Source organism: Saccostrea cucullata, unplaced genomic scaffold (assembly GCF_032062105.1).
Source record: "Saccostrea cucullata isolate Sc308-1 unplaced genomic scaffold, CSIRO_AGI_Scuc_v1 ctg9510, whole genome shotgun sequence".
Classification (NCBI taxonomy): Eukaryota; Metazoa; Mollusca; class Bivalvia; order Ostreida; family Ostreidae; genus Saccostrea; species Saccostrea cuccullata.
The window spans coordinates 2115-20974 of NW_026925064.1; the positions used below are offsets into that span (position 1 = coordinate 2115).

An 18860-nucleotide genomic window follows, 5' to 3' on the forward strand; every position below is an offset into this window, starting at 1 on the left:
ATAGGAAAATTCTATAAAAATCTTCTTCTCAAGAATAACAAAGCCATAATTGATCATGTGTATATGGAAGCATCCTCAGGTAGTGTAGATTCAAGTTTGTTCGAATCATGACCCCCAGGGGTAGGGCGGGGCCAAAATGGCCGACCAAAGTTTTACATAGAAATGTATAGGAAAATTCTTTAAAAATCTTCTTCTTAAGAATAGCAAAGCCATGATTGGTCATAGGACTACTTTTGGATTCAAACTTTTCAATAATAAACCAAATTCTACTATTTCTTACCCACAGTGCTCAGGTGAGCGATGTGGCCCATGGGCCTCTTGTTGCACCTTAGATTCATTAAACAATTGTCCCCAACATCCTTAAGTCTGGTGATCTAAATCCCTTTATTTCTGAAGATATGAAGCATTTATCTCCCTTACTCCAGAGCAGTCAAGAATAACACACAGAGCACTCTGGAAGCAGTTTTTTGTGCATCTTTTGAAGCAGAATTTCATCCTTAAAAGAATAAGCTTGGCAACCAATTTTTTATCTGTGGAGAGTATATGCTTTGTTCTTCACAACAAACAAAAAAAGAGGTTACAAGTCTAAGACCATTATGTAATTATTACATAACAAAGTTGCATTTTCCCCTTCAAAGAATGAACAAAAATACAGAAATTGTTAAATACTGGGTTGATAATGAAAACTGTATCTGGTCAATTTATGTTCCAAATAAAGCCTAGGTATTTGTCTACAAGATGCTGTGAAGAAGTTTATCTAAATGCTGTGTTGTAACCCAGGGCAGTCTTAATGATATCAGCATCTAGGGAGGTTCTTGACAGCTCCCACACTCCAATAAACTGGCTTTGATGATTAGAAAATGGAGACAACAATTCAGATGTAATTTATTGTTGTGATTTATGTAACTGGCTTTCTCTTAAGACACAAAGTAGCCATGAAATTTCAATTTAACATGCATAATTATTCTCTTTTCATGGATTTACTCAGGAATTCCAAAGGTGTTTAATGAATTTCCATGATTTATGCAAGATTACATCTGTTTGTTTCACCAAATTTACATAAAAAATAAAAATTCAAATTTTAAAATATAAATATTAAACATTTTTATGGGTTTGAACACATTTACATGTAACAAAATGCATCACAGAGACCAGTTTCAGGACATCCTCCATGAATCTTTGAGGTGGGTGGGTGTACAAAAACTGCTGATAAAATTTATAGGAGGTGACCTGAGAAGAAAGGTGCACCTTATTAGCTGAATTATAGTTATTCTGATATTTTAATTATGTAAATATCCAAATTTCTTCATCAGTTAAATTTACAATTTATTAATATTTCAGTACAATGATATCCTTAATAGATCATGCTCATATAAGCATCACTGACTGAGACTTAAATCAAAAGTGACAGTCAACACCTACATATAAATGAAAAAAATAACAAAAAACAGTCTCCGACAAACTGAGAAAACATGAATGTCAGCTGCAAAAGCATGAATAAAGTCCTGAGAACCACAAGAGGCATGCCATGGTGCTAAGTGACATTCTGCACTACATGTATGATGCATGATTAGAACTCAGAATAAGTATTATCATGCAGACTCTGACAGTATTTAAGGATATTTTGGTCATAACCTTCCTTCCTGTGAAAAATTCTTAAAGAATTTTACTTATGTAGCTTATGTTTGAAGTTTATTAGACAGATCTGACTCATTTCATTATTTCTATTCTTCCAATGCAGTAACATATGTATCAATGGAGGTGTGAATAAATTAAAATAAAGCATATATCTGTAGAAATTATCATTCTGTGAGAACATATTTTACTTATTTACATTTTATCGCAGTTGTCGCTTGTGCTGAAAATTCATTCGCAAACCTAGAATTAGTCTATTCTTGAAAAATCAGCTTTAACACCCTTTACTTCAAAGTCTGTAGATACTATAATTGACTGCGGTCAGCTGATGCAAATAATGTTAAGTCATATAAAATGAAAAAACAACATTCTCTGACTTCTTTCTACATTTCAGATGCATAATGCTACCTTTTTACTCATATTTTAAAGAAGTGAGTGTAAAAAATAACCTATTGTTAATTTTAACACAGAAATCTGTGAAAAATAATGTAAATTCTAATTCTAATTTTAAAATTGTGTGTTTCCTAACAAAAAGTTAGTAAAATCACATATTCTGTTGAAATATGCCTTTTAAATATGAAAAATGTCTTTAATAACGATTTAAATGATTTTTCATAATCACCTTCAAGGTATCACACCGGTAATTGTTTTCACTATATAATTCTATTTAGAATAAAAAATCGTTAAAAATCAGGTATGTGTTTACATGAAAAAATATTTAGCAGGAGATGTTAAACATTACCTGTCACATTAGCTGACACCAAAAAAACAGGGTACCCACACGGCATTTTCGGACTTTTTCCATCTGCAAACAGGGCTACCCTCAAATCCACGTGTTTTCACTTTGTTTATAAACACCTCGAGTGCATCACAGGAAGTAGCCTCCTATGCCCTGAAAAAAATAGTTCCTGTCAAAAACCTTTCTTTATTCACAAAGTACATAAAATTTACTAGGCTAAGAAAATAGAAAAACGCCTCAAAACAAAAGAAAATTAATTTTATATATATGAACCTACATTTGACTAAGTTCACTTTGATTGGTCAATTACCGGTGTGATACCTTGAAGGACCTTTGAGGGTGTTCGATTTTTTTTTCATTTTTAGCTCACCTGAGCCGAAGGCTCAAGTGAGCTTTTCTGATCACATTTTGTCCGGCGTCCGTCTGTCTGTCTGTCTGTCTGTCCGTCTGTCTGTCCGTCTGTCTGTAAACTTTTCACATTTTCGACTTCTTCTCAAGAACCGCCGGGCCAATTTCGACCAAACTTGCCACAAAGTATCCTTGGGCGAAGGGGATTCAAGTTTGTTCAAATAAAGGGCCACGCCCTCATTCAAGGGGAGATAATTGGGAATTAATGAAAATTTGGTGGCATGTTTTAAAAATCTTCTTCTCAAGAACCACTGTGCCAGGAAAGATGAAACTTATGGGGAAACATCCTCAGGTAGTGTAGATTCAAATTTGTTCAAATCATGACCCCCAGGGGTAGGGCGGGGCCAACATGGCCGACCAAAGTTTTACATAGAAATATATAGGAAATTTCTTTAAAAATCTTCTTCTCAAGAATAGCAAAGCCATATTTGATCATATTTATATGGAAGCATCCTCAGGTGATGTAGATTCAAGTTTTTTCAAATCATGACCCCCAGGGGTAGGGCGGGGCCAAAATGGCCGACCAAAGTTTTACATAGAAATATATAGGAAATTTCTTTAAAAATCTTCTCCTCAAGAACAACAAAGCCATAATTGATCATATTTATATAGAAGCATCCTCAGGTAGTGTAGATTCAAGTTTGTTCAAATCATGACACCCAGGGTTAGGGTGGGGCCAAAATGGCCGACCAAAGTTTTACATAGAAATATATAGGAAAATTCTTTAAAAATCAGCAAAGCCATAATTGATCATATTTATATAGAAGCATCCTCAGGTAGTGTAGATTCAAGTTTGTTCAAATCATGACCTCCAGGGGTAGGGCGGGGCCAAAATGGCCGACCAAAGATTTACATAGAAATATATAGGAAAATTCTATAAAAATCTTCTTCCTCAAGAATAACAAAGCCATAATTGATCATATTTATATGGAAGCATCTTCAGGTAGTGTAGACTCAAGTTTGTTCGAATCATGACCCCCAGGGGTAGGGCGGGGCCAAAATGGCCGACCAAAGTTTTACATAGAAATGTATAGGAAAATTCTATAAAAATCTTCTTCTCAAGAATAACAAAGCCATAATTGATCATATTTATATGGAAGCATCCTCAGGTAGTGTAGATTCAAGTTTGTTCGAATCATGACCCCCAGGGGTAGGGCGGGGCCAAAATGGCCGACCAAAGTTTTACATAGAAATGTATAGGAAAATTCTTTAAAAATCTTCTTCTTAAGAATAGCAAAGTCATGATTGGTCATAGGGCTACTTTTGGATTTAAGCTTTTCAAGTATAAACCAATTCTGCTTTTTCCTAACCACAGTGCTCAGGTGAGCGATGTGGCCCATGGGCCTTTTGTTGCACCTTAGATTCATTAAACAATTGTCCCCAACATCCTTAAGTCTGGTGATCTAAATCCCCTTATTTCTGAAGATATGAAGCATTTATCTCCCTTACTCCAGAGCAGTCAAGAATAACACACAGAGCACTCTGGAAGCAGTTTTTTGTGCATCTTTTGAAGCAGAATTTCATCCTTAAAAGAATAAGCTTGGCAACCAATTTTTTATCTGTGGAGAGTATATGCTTTGTTCTTCACAACAAACAAAAAAAGAGGTTACAAGTCTAAGACCATTATGTAATTATTACATAACAAAGTTGCATTTTCCCCTTCAAAGAATGAACAAAATACAGAAATTGTTAAATACTGGGTTGATAATGAAAACTGTATCTGGTCAATTTATGTTCCAAATAAAGCCTAGGTATTTGTCTACAAGATGCTGTAAAGAAGTTTATCTAAATGCTGTGTTGTAACTCAGGGCAGTCTTAATGATATCAGCATCTAGGGAGGTTCTTGACAGCTCCCACACTCCAATAAACTGGCTTTGATGATTAGAAAATGGAGACAACAATTCAGATGTAATTTATTGTTGTGATTTATGTAACTGGCTTTCTCTTAAGACACAAAGTAGCCATGAAATTTCAATTTAACATGCATAATTATTCTCTTTTCATGGATTTACTCAGGAATTCCAAAGGTGTTTAATGAATTTCCATGATTTATGCAAGATTACATCTGTTTGTTTCACCAAATTTACATAAAAAATAAAAATTCAAATTTTAAAATATAAATATTAAACATTTTTATGGGTTTGAACACATTTACATGTAACAAAATGCATCACAGAGACCAGTTTCAGGACATCCTCCATGAATCTTTGAGGTGGGTGGGTGTACAAAAACTGCTGATAAAATTTATAGGAGGTGACCTGAGAAGAAAGGTGCACCTTATTAGCTGAATTATAGTTATTCTGATATTTTAATTATGTAAATATCCAAATTTCTTCATCAGTTAAATTTACAATTTATTAATATTTCAGTACAATGATATCCTTAATAGATCATGCTCATATAAGCATCACTGACTGAGACTTAAATCAAAAGTGACAGTCAACACCTACATATAAATGAAAAAAATAACAAAAAACAGTCTCCGACAAACTGAGAAAACATGAATGTCAGCTGCAAAAGCATGAATAAAGTCCTGAGAACCACAAGAGGCATGCCATGGTGCTAAGTGACATTCTGCACTACATGTATGATGCATGATTAGAACTCAGAATAAGTATTATCATGCAGACTCTGACAGTATTTAAGGATATTTTGGTCATAACCTTCCTTCCTGTGAAAAATTCTTAAAGAATTTTACTTATGTAGCTTATGTTTGAAGTTTATTAGACAGATCTGACTCATTTCATTATTTCTATTCTTCCAATGCAGTAACATATGTATCAATGGAGGTGTGAATAAATTAAAATAAAGCATATATCTGTAGAAATTATCATTCTGTGAGAACATATTTTACTTATTTACATTTTATCGCAGTTGTCGCTTGTGCTGAAAATTCATTCGCAAACCTAGAATTAGTCTATTCTTGAAAAATCAGCTTTAACACCCTTTACTTCAAAGTCTGTAGATACTATAATTGACTGCGGTCAGCTGATGCAAATAATGTTAAGTCATATAAAATGAAAAAACAACATTCTCTGACTTCTTTCTACATTTCAGATGCATAATGCTACCTTTTTACTCATATTTTAAAGAAGTGAGTGTAAAAAATAACCTATTGTTAATTTTAACACAGAAATCTGTGAAAAATAATGTAAATTCTAATTCTAATTTTAAAATTGTGTGTTTCCTAACAAAAAGTTAGTAAAATCACATATTCTGTTGAAATATGCCTTTTAAATATGAAAAATGTCTTTAATAACGATTTAAATGATTTTTCATAATCACCTTCAAGGTATCACACCGGTAATTGTTTTCACTATATAATTCTATTTAGAATAAAAAATCGTTAAAAATCAGGTATGTGTTTACATGAAAAAATATTTAGCAGGAGATGTTAAACATTACCTGTCACATTAGCTGACACCAAAAAAACAGGGTACCCACACGGCATTTTCGGACTTTTTCCATCTGCAAACAGGGCTACCCTCAAATCCACGTGTTTTCACTTTGTTTATAAACACCTCGAGTGCATCACAGGAAGTAGCCTCCTATGCCCTGAAAAAAATAGTTCCTGTCAAAAACCTTTCTTTATTCACAAAGTACATAAAATTTACTAGGCTAAGAAAATAGAAAAACGCCTCAAAACAAAAGAAAATTAATTTTATATATATGAACCTACATTTGACTAAGTTCACTTTGATTGGTCAATTACCGGTGTGATACCTTGAAGGACCTTTGAGGGTGTTCGATTTTTTTTTCATTTTTAGCTCACCTGAGCCGAAGGCTCAAGTGAGCTTTTCTGATCACATTTTGTCCGGCGTCCGTCTGTCTGTCTGTCTGTCTGTCCGTCTGTCTGTCCGTCTGTCTGTAAACTTTTCACATTTTCGACTTCTTCTCAAGAACCGCCGGGCCAATTTCGACCAAACTTGCCACAAAGTATCCTTGGGCGAAGGGGATTCAAGTTTGTTCAAATAAAGGGCCACGCCCTCATTCAAGGGGAGATAATTGGGAATTAATGAAAATTTGGTGGCATGTTTTAAAAATCTTCTTCTCAAGAACCACTGTGCCAGGAAAGATGAAACTTATGGGGAAACATCCTCAGGTAGTGTAGATTCAAATTTGTTCAAATCATGACCCCCAGGGGTAGGGCGGGGCCAACATGGCCGACCAAAGTTTTACATAGAAATATATAGGAAATTTCTTTAAAAATCTTCTTCTCAAGAATAGCAAAGCCATATTTGATCATATTTATATGGAAGCATCCTCAGGTGATGTAGATTCAAGTTTTTTCAAATCATGACCCCCAGGGGTAGGGCGGGGCCAAAATGGCCGACCAAAGTTTTACATAGAAATATATAGGAAATTTCTTTAAAAATCTTCTCCTCAAGAACAACAAAGCCATAATTGATCATATTTATATAGAAGCATCCTCAGGTAGTGTAGATTCAAGTTTGTTCAAATCATGACACCCAGGGTTAGGGTGGGGCCAAAATGGCCGACCAAAGTTTTACATAGAAATATATAGGAAAATTCTTTAAAAATCAGCAAAGCCATAATTGATCATATTTATATAGAAGCATCCTCAGGTAGTGTAGATTCAAGTTTGTTCAAATCATGACCTCCAGGGGTAGGGCGGGGCCAAAATGGCCGACCAAAGATTTACATAGAAATATATAGGAAAATTCTATAAAAATCTTCTTCCTCAAGAATAACAAAGCCATAATTGATCATATTTATATGGAAGCATCTTCAGGTAGTGTAGACTCAAGTTTGTTCGAATCATGACCCCCAGGGGTAGGGCGGGGCCAAAATGGCCGACCAAAGATTTACATAGAAATGTATAGGAAAATTCTATAAAAATCTTCTTCTCAAGAATAACAAAGCCATAATTGATCATATTTATATGGAAGCATCCTCAGGTAGTGTAGATTCAAGTTTGTTCGAATCATGACCCCCAGGGGTAGGGCGGGGCCAAAATGGCCGACCAAAGTTTTACATAGAAATGTATAGGAAAATTCTTTAAAAATCTTCTTCTTAAGAATAGCAAAGTCATGATTGGTCATAGGGCTACTTTTGGATTTAAGCTTTTCAAGTATAAACCAATTCTGCTTTTTCCTAACCACAGTGCTCAGGTGAGCGATGTGGCCCATGGGCCTTTTGTTGCACCTTAGATTCATTAAACAATTGTCCCCAACATCCTTAAGTCTGGTGATCTAAATCCCCTTATTTCTGAAGATATGAAGCATTTATCTCCCTTACTCCAGAGCAGTCAAGAATAACACACAGAGCACTCTGGAAGCAGTTTTTTGTGCATCTTTTGAAGCAGAATTTCATCCTTAAAAGAATAAGCTTGGCAACCAATTTTTTATCTGTGGAGAGTATATGCTTTGTTCTTCACAACAAACAAAAAAAGAGGTTACAAGTCTAAGACCATTATGTAATTATTACATAACAAAGTTGCATTTTCCCCTTCAAAGAATGAACAAAATACAGAAATTGTTAAATACTGGGTTGATAATGAAAACTGTATCTGGTCAATTTATGTTCCAAATAAAGCCTAGGTATTTGTCTACAAGATGCTGTAAAGAAGTTTATCTAAATGCTGTGTTGTAACTCAGGGCAGTCTTAATGATATCAGCATCTAGGGAGGTTCTTGACAGCTCCCACACTCCAATAAACTGGCTTTGATGATTAGAAAATGGAGACAACAATTCAGATGTAATTTATTGTTGTGATTTATGTAACTGGCTTTCTCTTAAGACACAAAGTAGCCATGAAATTTCAATTTAACATGCATAATTATTCTCTTTTCATGGATTTACTCAGGAATTCCAAAGGTGTTTAATGAATTTCCATGATTTATGCAAGATTACATCTGTTTGTTTCACCAAATTTACATAAAAAATAAAAATTCAAATTTTAAAATATAAATATTAAACATTTTTATTGGTTTGAACACATTTACATGTAACAAAATGCATCACAGAGACCAGTTTCAGGACATCCTCCATGAATCTTTGAGGTGGGTGGGTGTACAAAAACTGCTGATAAAATTTATAGGAGGTGACCTGAGAAGAAAGGTGCACCTTATTAGCTGAATTATAGTTATTCTGATATTTTAATTATGTAAATATCCAAATTTCTTCATCAGTTAAATTTACAATTTATTAATATTTCAGTACAATGATATCCTTAATAGATCATGCTCATATAAGCATCACTGACTGAGACTTAAATCAAAAGTGACAGTCAACACCTACATATAAATGAAAAAAATAACAAAAACAGTCTCCGACAAACTGAGAAAACATGAATGTCAGCTGCAAAAGCATGAATAAAGTCCTGAGAACCACAAGAGGCATGCCATGGTGCTAAGTGACATTCTGCACTACATGTATGATGCATGATTAGAACTAAGAATAAGTATTATCATGCAGACTCTGACAGTATTTAAGGATATTTTGGTCATAACCTTCCTTCCTGTGAAAAATTCTTAAAGAATTTTACTTATGTAGCTTATGTTTGAAGTTTATTAGACAGATCTGACTCATTTCATTATTTCTATTCTTCCAATGCAGTAACATATGTATCAATGGAGGTGTGAATAAATTAAAATAAAGCATATATCTGTAGAAATTATCATTCTGTGAGAACATATTTTACTTATTTACATTTTATCGCAGTTGTCGCTTGTGCTGAAAATTCATTCGCAAACCTAGAATTAGTCTATTCTTGAAAAATCAGCTTTAACACCCTTTACTTCAAAGTCTGTAGATACTATAATTGACTGCGGTCAGCTGATGCAAATAATGTTAAGTCATATAAAATGAAAAAACAACATTCTCTGACTTCTTTCTACATTTCAGATGCATAATGCTACCTTTTTACTCATATTTTAAAGAAGTGAGTGTAAAAAATAACCTATTGTTAATTTTAACACAGAAATCTGTGAAAAATAATGTAAATTCTAATTCTAATTTTAAAATTGTGTGTTTCCTAACAAAAAGTTAGTAAAATCACATATTCTGTTGAAATATGCCTTTTAAATATGAAAAATGTCTTTAATAACGATTTAAATGATTTTTCATAATCACCTTCAAGGTATCACACCGGTAATTGTTTTCACTATATAATTCTATTTAGAATAAAAAATCGTTAAAAATCAGGTATGTGTTTACATGAAAAAATATTTAGCAGGAGATGTTAAACATTACCTGTCACATTAGCTGACACCAAAAAAACAGGGTACCCACACGGCATTTTCGGACTTTTTCCATCTGCAAACAGGGCTACCCTCAAATCCACGTGTTTTCACTTTGTTTATAAACACCTCGAGTGCATCACAGGAAGTAGCCTCCTATGCCCTGAAAAAAATAGTTCCTGTCAAAAACCTTTCTTTATTCACAAAGTACATAAAATTTACTAGGCTAAGAAAATAGAAAAACGCCTCAAAACAAAAGAAAATTAATTTTATATATATGAACCTACATTTGACTAAGTTCACTTTGATTGGTCAATTACCGGTGTGATACCTTGAAGGACCTTTGAGGGTGTTCGATTTTTTTTTCATTTTTAGCTCACCTGAGCCGAAGGCTCAAGTGAGCTTTTCTGATCACATTTTGTCCGGCGTCCGTCTGTCTGTCTGTCTGTCTGTCCGTCTGTCTGTCCGTCTGTCTGTAAACTTTTCACATTTTCGACTTCTTCTCAAGAACCGCCGGGCCAATTTCGACCAAACTTGCCACAAAGTATCCTTGGGCGAAGGGGATTCAAGTTTGTTCAAATAAAGGGCCACGCCCTCATTCAAGGGGAGATAATTGGGAATTAATGAAAATTTGGTGGCATGTTTTAAAAATCTTCTTCTCAAGAACCACTGTGCCAGGAAAGATGAAACTTATGGGGAAACATCCTCAGGTAGTGTAGATTCAAGTTTGTTCAAATCATGACCCCCAGGGGTAGGGCGGGGCCAAAACGGCTGACCAAAGTTTTACATAGAAATATATAGGAAATTTCTTTAAAAATCTTCTTCTCAAGAATAGCAAAGCCATATTTGATCATATTTATATGGAAGCATCCTCAGGTGATGTAGATTCAAGTTTTTTCAAATCATGACCCCCAGGGGTAGGGCGGGGCCAAAATGGCCGACCAAAGTTTTACATAGAAATATATAGGAAATTTCTTTAAAAATCTTCTCCTCAAGAACAACAAAGCCATAATTGATCATATTTATATAGAAGCATCCTCAGGTAGTGTAGATTCAAGTTTGTTCAAATCATGACCCCCAGGGTTAGGGTGGGGCCAAAATGGCCGACCAAAGTTTTACATAGAAATATATAGGAAAATTCTTTAAAAATCAGCAAAGCCATAATTTATCATATTTATATAGAAGCATCCTCAGGTAGTGTAGATTCAAGTTTGTTCAAATCATGACCTCCAGGGGTAGGGCGGGGCCAAAATGGCCGACCAAAGATTTACATAGAAATATATAGGAAAATTCTATAAAAATCTTCTTCCTCAAGAATAACAAAGCCATAATTGATCATATTTATATGGAAGCATCTTCAGGTAGTGTAGACTCAAGTTTGTTCGAATCATGACCCCCAGGGGTAGGGCGGGGCCAAAATGGCCGACCAAAGATTTACATAGAAATGTATAGGAAAATTCTATAAAAATCTTCTTCTCAAGAATAACAAAGCCATAATTGATCATATTTATATGGAAGCATCCTCAGGTAGTGTAGATTCAAGTTTGTTCGAATCATGACCCCCAGGGGTAGGGCGGGGCCAAAATGGCCGACCAAAGTTTTACATAGAAATGTATAGGAAAATTCTTTAAAAATCTTCTTCTTAAGAATAGCAAAGTCATGATTGGTCATAGGGCTACTTTTGGATTTAAGCTTTTCAAGTATAAACCAATTCTGCTTTTTCCTAACCACAGTGCTCAGGTGAGCGATGTGGCCCATGGGCCTTTTGTTGCACCTTAGATTCATTAAACAATTGTCCCCAACATCCTTAAGTCTGGTGATCTAAATCCCCTTATTTCTGAAGATATGAAGCATTTATCTCCCTTACTCCAGAGCAGTCAAGAATAACACACAGAGCACTCTGGAAGCAGTTTTTTGTGCATCTTTTGAAGCAGAATTTCATCCTTAAAAGAATAAGCTTGGCAACCAATTTTTTATCTGTGGAGAGTATATGCTTTGTTCTTCACAACAAACAAAAAAAGAGGTTACAAGTCTAAGACCATTATGTAATTATTACATAACAAAGTTGCATTTTCCCCTTCAAAGAATGAACAAAATACAGAAATTGTTAAATACTGGGTTGATAATGAAAACTGTATCTGGTCAATTTATGTTCCAAATAAAGCCTAGGTATTTGTCTACAAGATGCTGTAAAGAAGTTTATCTAAATGCTGTGTTGTAACTCAGGGCAGTCTTAATGATATCAGCATCTAGGGAGGTTCTTGACAGCTCCCACACTCCAATAAACTGGCTTTGATGATTAGAAAATGGAGACAACAATTCAGATGTAATTTATTGTTGTGATTTATGTAACTGGCTTTCTCTTAAGACACAAAGTAGCCATGAAATTTCAATTTAACATGCATAATTATTCTCTTTTCATGGATTTACTCAGGAATTCCAAAGGTGTTTAATGAATTTCCATGATTTATGCAAGATTACATCTGTTTGTTTCACCAAATTTACATAAAAAATAAAAATTCAAATTTTAAAATATAAATATTAAACATTTTTATTGGTTTGAACACATTTACATGTAACAAAATGCATCACAGAGACCAGTTTCAGGACATCCTCCATGAATCTTTGAGGTGGGTGGGTGTACAAAAACTGCTGATAAAATTTATAGGAGGTGACCTGAGAAGAAAGGTGCACCTTATTAGCTGAATTATAGTTATTCTGATATTTTAATTATGTAAATATCCAAATTTCTTCATCAGTTAAATTTACAATTTATTAATATTTCAGTACAATGATATCCTTAATAGATCATGCTCATATAAGCATCACTGACTGAGACTTAAATCAAAAGTGACAGTCAACACCTACATATAAATGAAAAAAATAACAAAAACAGTCTCCGACAAACTGAGAAAACATGAATGTCAGCTGCAAAAGCATGAATAAAGTCCTGAGAACCACAAGAGGCATGCCATGGTGCTAAGTGACATTCTGCACTACATGTATGATGCATGATTAGAACTCAGAATAAGTATTATCATGCAGACTCTGACAGTATTTAAGGATATTTTGGTCATAACCTTCCTTCCTGTGAAAAATTCTTAAAGAATTTTACTTATGTAGCTTATGTTTGAAGTTTATTAGACAGATCTGACTCATTTCATTATTTCTATTCTTCCAATGCAGTAACATATGTATCAATGGAGGTGTGAATAAATTAAAATAAAGCATATATCTGTAGAAATTATCATTCTGTGAGAACATATTTTACTTATTTACATTTTATCGCAGTTGTCGCTTGTGCTGAAAATTCATTTGCAAACCTAGAATTAGTCTATTCTTGAAAAATCAGCTTTAACACCCTTTACTTCAAAGTCTGTAGATACTATAATTGACTGCGGTCAGCTGATGCAAATAATGTTAAGTCATATAAAATGAAAAAACAACATTCTCTGACTTCTTTCTACATTTCAGATGCATAATGCTACCTTTTTACTCATATTTTAAAGAAGTGAGTGTAAAAAATAACCTATTGTTAATTTTTACACAGAAATCTGTGAAAAATAATGTAAATTCTAATTCTAATTTTAAAATTGTGTGTTTCCTAACAAAAAGTTAGTAAAATCACATATTCTGTTGAAATATGCCTTTTAAATATGAAAAATGTCTTTAATAACGATTTAAATGATTTTTCATAATCACCTTCAAGGTATCACACCGGTAATTGTTTTCACTATATAATTCTATTTAGAATAAAAAATCGTTAAAAATCAGGTATGTGTTTACATGAAAAAATATTTAGCAGGAGATGTTAAACATTACCTGTCACATTAGCTGACACCAAAAAAACAGGGTACCCACACGGCATTTTCGGACTTTTTCCATCTGCAAACAGGGCTACCCTCAAATCCACGTGTTTTCACTTTGTTTATAAACACCTCGAGTGCATCACAGGAAGTAGCCTCCTATGCCCTGAAAAAAATAGTTCCTGTCAAAAACCTTTCTTTATTCACAAAGTACATAAAATTTACTAGGCACAGGTACCAAAGTTGTAAAAATGGCTTGGAAGAAAATATAGAAAAACGCCTCAAAAGAAAAGAAAATTAATTTTATATATATGGACCTATATTTGACTAAGTTCATTTTGATTGGTCAATTACCGGTGTGATACCTATAGATCAGAGAAAAAGAGCAGGCAGCAGTGAGGAATTATGGGTAAAATGTCCTTAGAAACAAAACAAGTACAAACTGCAGTCGCCGAGTTCTCCTGAGTCAGCAACACTATAGATCAGAGAAAAAGAGCAGGCAGCATGAGGAATTATGGGTAAATTGTCCGTAGAACCTAAACGAGTCCAAACTGCAGTCGCCGAGTTCTCCTGGGTCAGCAACACTATATATCAGAGAGAAAGAGCAGGTATGCCGGCAGCAGTGTGGAAAAATGAGTAAAATGTCAAAGGTAAATTTGTTTTTTTAATCATAAATCTTAGGACTGCATTAGATATTATTCCAAATATAATACAAATATGTTTTTTTTAAATTTCAATAGATGTTGATATTTTTCGCTCAAAGTCATCATGAAAGAGATTTTTTCCATATCACATTTCTTTTAAAATTTCGGATTGGGATTCATTCTTCTTTGGAAAGAGGGTTATATGATTTTCATTCAGTCTTTAATTTCTTTATTTGATCTTTGTTTATAAAGTTTAAAAAATGGCTGCTTAAGTTAGGAAAATATCCCTGGTCATATGTTACCAAATTTATAACAATCTAAATCCTTCTTTTTTATTTTCTTACAATAGCAGTCAGTAGAGCTACAGGCCAAGGCTGCTGTTGATGTAAGCTTATCCACAATCCTTATGCTAAACATATACGGTAACAACTGACTTGCTTTGTACATCTACTTTGTTTTGAAAAGAAATAGTTCATTATCATCTCTTTTATTGAAGTTAGATGGCCTATGAAGTATCATTTTTGTAAGCACACACAGAACATCACACTTTATTACCTATTTTACAGGAGACTGAGCCATCCTCTCCCGCTGTTGACACTGGGCTCCGTGAGGAACCGACAGATGTTACCACCGGGTCTGATGGGAACCCTCCCCGGCTGCTGAGGTGGAACCCACACAACCCTTCATTGGCGGTTCCTTTCCGCGTGCTGAGACCCCTGTCGACTCTTCCTCTGATGAGCCTGAAACTGCCACTGACAGGGTAGGTGTAATTAAAAGTATCACTAAGTAGTATCATTTACTACAATAAACAAAGTTTAAAAAATTCTCAGTAAGAATAACCTTTAAAAATGTTTGTGAGATACGTGTAGTCAAGGTAATGGAGAGTCAGCAATTGAGATGCTATTTTATGTTTCTTTGAAACGTGCCTAAAAGGAGAAAAGAAAAAAAATAAAAGTCAGAAAATTATTTTTTCAGGTGACAGATGACAAGGTGAGTAAGAGATTGGTGGAGGACAAAGCAGAAGGGGGCATCTGCACTGAGGCACAGTCGATAGAAGCTGAGGTATTGGAAAATAGTCGTTATTAAAAACAGATATAGAAAGTAAATAACAGAGAATAATACGTGTCTTTGTGATAGTTTTTATTATACATTTTATGTTGATAAATTTCAGAAGCAGTCCAATCGCAAACGCAAGAGACCAGACCAACCTTTCATGTTTTCGAAGAGACAGAAGACTGCTTTGGTATGTATACTAGTATTTTGTAATATTAACCACTTTTAAAATGTATTCTTCTTGATATTTCTGTTATTCTCGCAACTTTTCTTAATTGCATATTGTTTTCAGTTTTCACCAATGGAGACTGAGTTGCAGTGTTTGGTACGGATGTTCGGCGCCTTGAGCTTGTAAGCCTCCATTGTTACCTGTGTGAATGAGCACCTGACCTATGACGTGTGACGTACCTAACGACGTGGTTTTAGGTGGGTGTATTTCCATCATATTTTCTACAGATTGTCACACAGGTAGGTGGTACATGTACTACACTTTCATAGTTCATATAGAATCACTGTAAATAGTTTTGATTACGTTTTGCTTACATTTTCCCCGTTTCATTATCCATTTATTTTATTTATTATTTTTATAATGGCATATTATATATAAATGTTCTTTTTTTAATATTGTAAATATTTGTTGATTTTTTTCCAATTAACTTAAAAAATCTACTTTTGTTGTGTTTTTATTTATTGGTGGAGATACATACAAGGTGTTACCTTATTGTAATGTTGAAAGAGCTCACTAGCTATAAGAGTGATGGATTCTAGAGAACAGTAGACTTGTCACACCAGCACCGATTGATTAAGTGCCTTGCTCATTAAGATCATATATAAAGTAATTATTTGAAATACATGTAAATTATTATGAATGCAAAGTATGAGAAGGAACGGATCTTCAATTTATTTTTCTGAGAAATCATTTCTAAACACTACGTTCCTTTGATTACGAGGGTTGTTTAATAAAAAATACAAAAATGTCACCTTAAGTAAGAAAATGACATATTCTCAATATTTTCAATCCTTCAAAGCATTCTCAGTTACCCTTTCCGCATGTATTAAAGGTCTTTGTACACATGGCCGGAAACAGCAGCAAACCCATGTGATGCATGCCCCAAAAGACACTGATGAAAATAACTTCTTATAACATACAGCGGCGGATCATAATATTATAAACAAAATGGCGTTCCAATTGCGGTTGTAAAGAAACGTTCACTCTTATTTATATGTAGCTCCTCTCAGTTTGCATGTTTAAATAAAAAAGGCACATGACTGGGTTAAATGACGTATTATGTTATAATAAGATATGACGTATCATGATTGTGATGCAATAAATTACAGTTTATTCTCGATAAACCGCCACCTTTTGTAATTTAGAAATCATGGCGGTATAACGAATTTGGCGATGAATCGAATTTCCCATATTTTAGTAAACAAGAAGTAGAGTTACCGTTCTTAGAAATACCATTTAGCGTTTCTATTCTTATTATTACATGTATACATGTATACATAAAAACATATTTCTGATTAAAAATAATTCAAGTTAATTTTTTTTATGTACAATTTCGCCAAAAAAAAAAAGTGCAGTTATAAATGAAAGACAAGTACATGTGTATGCATGTAAGTCTGCACGTCTGGTATTGAAAAAAAAAACCATGCTGGGTCGTCGTCGTGATATATTGCCGATAGAACGTAAAATGAATTCTTGAATAAATTTATGGCGTCATTGTTAATGAAAAGTTCACAATTTTTACCCTATAACTATATTTTCAGCAAACTTTGCATTGTTTAAAATAGAGATCATCAAAATAATATCGTTATCGGCGTACTTTCATGGCGAAGCTGTGATTAAATGATATTTATTAAACAGAAAACAGAGTTATAACAGTTCATGTTAAAATTATTGTTTATTTAATTCTTGTTTAATTACTTAATTGCATGTACCTTTTCTGCCTTTGCATGCTTTACAACAGGGATAGCCGTCAACCAATTAGCCGCGCTTCACTGACCACATGCACCTGTGGCGGTATATCGAGATAATTGACACTTAAAAATGGACGTTTGTTGTGAAAACAGGGTGGCGGATGGCGGTATGCGAATTTGGCGTTATAAAGAGAATTTTATATAACAGGAAAAACGTTCTTGGGAAATCACGGCGGTATTGCGAAAATGGCGATGAATCGAATGGCGATAATTCGAGAATTGACTGTACATCATTCTGTATGTAAACAGAGAATGGGAAAGGCGAAAGATTTATCACCAAGCTTAAAACTAAGGATCGTAAATAGTTTTCAGAGTGGAATAAAACAATCAGAAATTGAAAAGTGCCTAGGATTAAACCGATGTACGGTTTGTGCTGTGATAAAGCGATATCAGGAACGGGGTTCGGTGGAGAATAAGCCTAGAAGGGGGAAAGAAAAAACTTAATGTTCAGGACGAACGGTCAATTTTGAGGTTAGTAAAAACACATCGTGTAGAACCTCTGAAAGATATCACTGCCAGATTCAACCAGTTTCGGGGGAATATTGTTTCAGAAGTAACTGTAAAAAGATGTTTGTTCCGAAATAAATACCACAGACGAGTTGTAAGAAAAAACATGCGAATCCGAGATGTGAACATAAAGAAACGAGTCGAGTGGGCTAGGGGGAAAAGGAATTGGAAATTGATGGTGACTGGAATAGTGTTATTTTTTCTGATGAATGTAACTTGATTATTGGAGAAAATAATCGCGTATATGTGTGGCGGAGACCCGGAGAGGAGTGGATGCCGCAATACATTAGCCCCGTTCGTGGTGCAAAGGTTAGTCTAATGATTTGGCCAGTTGTTGCCCAGCATTTTCCACAGAATGACTTTATTTTTCAAGACGACAATGAGCCAGTGCATCGCGGAAGGATTGTTATAAATTACAAAACTGAAAATAATATTCGAGGAATGCTGTGGCCTGCCCAATCTCCGGATGCTAACATAATTGAAAACTGTTGGCTTTTGTTGAAAAATCAGCTTAGAAAATGTTCAAACAGAATTACCAACGCAGCGGATCTAGAACAAGAAATTCAACGCCAATATGGACCACCATCCCCATTCATTATATACGGAACCTTTACAGATCTCTTCCACAACGAATGTTCAGGATTATAAGATAAAAGGGGTATGCCACAAAATATTAGGTAAGTTTTATTTATACAAATCTGTTTATAATGCAGAAATCGTATGTTGCTAATAACGCGACGACGCCATTTTGTTTATAATATTATGATCCGCCGCTGTAACTTAAGGACCCGGACCACAATTAGCTTACATATAGACTTATATAGTAAAAACACGTGTTTTATTTTCTTTGTAACTTTTTTAAAAATCTTCATTTCCAAAATATCTTT

At 34.3% G+C, this 18860-nt stretch overlaps 1 long non-coding RNA gene across 1 annotated transcript; it reads right to left on the reverse strand.

Annotated features, from left to right (window-relative positions):
- Positions 1-2289: 2289 nt before the first annotated feature.
- On the reverse strand, positions 2290-13978 carry LOC134267991 (uncharacterized). Its single transcript, XR_009992262.1, has 4 exons — positions 13806-13978; positions 9997-10146; positions 6188-6337; positions 2290-2527 (listed from the first exon to the last, which is right to left on the reverse strand). It is a non-coding gene; the product is annotated as an uncharacterized LOC134267991 (long non-coding RNA).
- Positions 13979-18860: the final 4882 nt, after the last annotated feature.